General features: G+C 50.0%; 1 long non-coding RNA gene across 1 annotated transcript in view; it reads left to right on the forward strand.

The window, feature by feature from the left end:
- The window catches only part of LOC102250283, a 14,213-nt gene that overhangs the window by 1,458 nt on the left and 9,908 nt on the right, over positions 1-2,847 (forward strand). The window contains exon 2 of the long non-coding RNA XR_313229.2: positions 560-672. This is a non-coding gene — a long non-coding RNA (uncharacterized LOC102250283). The remainder of the gene's footprint in view (positions 1-559; positions 673-2,847) is intronic.

A 2,847-nucleotide genomic window follows, 5' to 3' on the forward strand; every position in this document is an offset into this window, starting at 1 on the left:
GCCCCAAAGCTAGCTGTGCGGAGACCTTGGTCTTACCCACCTGCCGGGCTGCGATGAGGCTTTCCCACCGCTGTCCTCGCTCCCCAACGTGCTCCCCAGGGCCTTGCCCAGCTAACCCTGAGGTGGAGGGCGGGGCTCGTGGTAGTGGGGGAGCAGACACTAGAGTTCCCGAGGGAGGCGGAGGAAAGGGCGTTTCTGGGTTTGCCCCCCTCGGGTCAGTTTGCCTAGGATGTTAGGTTTAAAACCAGTGGAAAGGGAGCGTAGGGAGCTGCAGTCCCTGAAGAAAGCACGTAAGAAGAAGACTGTCCTCTGAGCTTGGAGTTCTCTGAGCTGAGGGCGGGGTCTGCTAAGAAGAGTGGGCGCTGCTGCATCAGCGAAGCCCAGGTGCTGCCAAACTGTATTGTTTGCCAAGTTTCCAAGCAATGCTGCGTGTTCCCCCCGAGGCTGCACTGGGGCCCAGGCGCAGGGGAGGAGGGCCGCTGTGCCGATGCTTTAAGGAGGACATTAATATGTAATTGAAAGGATGACCCTAATGTCTGGCCTCTCTAAATTTCCTTAGGAATTTTCACCATTAGTCTTTGAGAGACCAATCGGGAGCCGAAAACCAGGATTATTAGGGGAAAAAGACCTGCCAGGCAGTCTCGCAAGGGGAGAACAGCAAGCCGTGCAGAGGTGGGCACTCCTTTTGGGGGGCGGAATGGGAAGGAATGGGGGTTTCGTGTACTCGGCGCGCTGATTGGTGGCTTAATGTATGGTCCATAGAGGAACAAGGGCTTAGGGTATTTGGCAGGTGTTGATTGGTGATTCAATGTATAGTCCATATAAAGTACATGGTTAGTCACTCAGGTATTTCCGGGCTGCAGGTATGGTTAGTCACTCAGATATTTCCGGGCTGCAGGTTACGTCATACTCTGCCCACCAGTTGGGGGGAAGGGAGGATCTATCAGTCTTTAAAAATTATATATATATTTTTTACTGGAGGCCCAGTGCATGACATTTGTGCACTGGAGGGGAGGTCCCTCAGCCTGGCCTGCGCCCTTTCGCAGTCCAGGACCCTTCAGGGGATGTCCTTAGCGCTGCTGCAGAGGCTGGAGAGGCTCCTGCCACCGCCGGGGCTTCTGGCTGAGTGGCATTACCCCTGTGGGAGCGCACTGACCACCTGGGGGCAGCTCCTGCTTTGAACGTCTGCCCCCTAGTGGTCAGTGTGCATCATAGCAACCGGTTGTTCCGCTGTTTGGTCTATTTGCATATTAGCCTTTTATTATATAGGATTGATTTCAGAAAGAGAGGGAGAGAGGGATAGAAACATCAATGATGAGAGAGAATCATTGATCGGCTGCCTCCTACACACCCCATACTAGGGATGAAGCCTGCAACCTGGGCATGTGCCTGATTGGGAATCGAACCATGACCTTTTGGTTCATAGGTCAGTGCTCAACCACTGAGGCACACCAGCCAGCCTCACTGTTAGTCTTATCATTAGATTACAAACATCTTCCTTTAAAATGCTCATGTTACCTGATAAATACAAAAATGAATATCATGGCATACTTCATTTATCAGGTTAGAATCTCAGGATTTTTAGAGCTGGAGGGAAATCTTAGCTATCTGCTAACCTATTCATTCCTAATCTTTTCATTGCCTTGTTCCTCATGTTTTGAAATACCTTTGTCTAACAAACAGGATTTAGAAAACAATAATTCATTTCCCCTTCTTATCAAGACATATATGGCTGCCAACTAGAATTCTGCGCGCGCGCGCCCACACACACACACACACACACACACACACAGGATACTCTGGTAATCAGGAAATAGCCAGTGTTACTTCCAGAATCGCGGACGCGCGCACACACACACACACACACACACACACACACACACGATACTTTAGTCATGGAGAGATGGTGTGGAGCCATACCACCTTTGGATGTGTGGTTTCTGTTAGCCTCTCTTACTGAGAAGAGCACTTGGGTGCTGTATCTGAGGGCTCAGGGGTTCAAGGATCCCCAACTGGGAAACAGCTAGATCAGCCCCCTTTTTTATGAGGAAACAGGCCCACGGAAGCTAAGTAATGGAGCTAAAACCCGAACACTGGTAAATGCCTGTGAGTCTCATTTTGGGCTTATACTTTTGTTAACATTCTTTAGCAGAAAACAGGGTCTTGAGGAACTTTTTAAGAAAAATTTGGCTTTTTTAAAATATATATATAAGGCAGATACCATTGGATATTTGTATCTTTATCTCCACAGGACGTAGCACAGAATCTGACATCTGGAAGATGCTTATTACATTCCCATTGGGTGAGAGACTTGCAGGGAGTGGGCTGAGGGTAGAAGCTTGTTGCAGGTTTAGGGAACAGAATCCTAGGTGAGCGACTGCCTTGGAAGCGCTGGGCAACTAGTGGGTGTTAGGGTCGCCGAGGGAAGAATGCAGGAGGCCGAAAGGGGTAAAGAATTATGAATGTATTAGGTGATCTGGAAAACCAGATAGGCTGAGCCCCAAATTGGCACCAGCACCCAGGGATGGGGAGTCAGAGGTTTTAAAGGACCCTAGGGGGACTTTTTCTGGGCGGAGAATTCTCTGGGCGGCTCCGGATTCTGGGAAAGCCCAGAGGGGAGAGATAATGGTCTCAGCAAGTGGAATTTGGTCTAAGCGGAAGGGAATGTCCAAAGGGAATGTCCGCTGTGAAGTGGACTAAAGGTCAGTTCCCAGGGGAGGGGTATGGATTCAATTATTTGATCAAACCTAACAGTGGGCAGCCCAGGGGGAATGAGTACCTGCAGGGAGGGAACAAGTAAAAGGGTGGGGAGCCCAGCCATAGATGCCATCCTCAATGTCGTCCACT

The sequence above is a fragment of the Myotis brandtii genome, unplaced genomic scaffold, assembly GCF_000412655.1.
Source record: "Myotis brandtii unplaced genomic scaffold, ASM41265v1 scaffold131, whole genome shotgun sequence".
Lineage (NCBI taxonomy): Eukaryota > Metazoa > Chordata > Mammalia > Chiroptera > Vespertilionidae > Myotis > Myotis brandtii.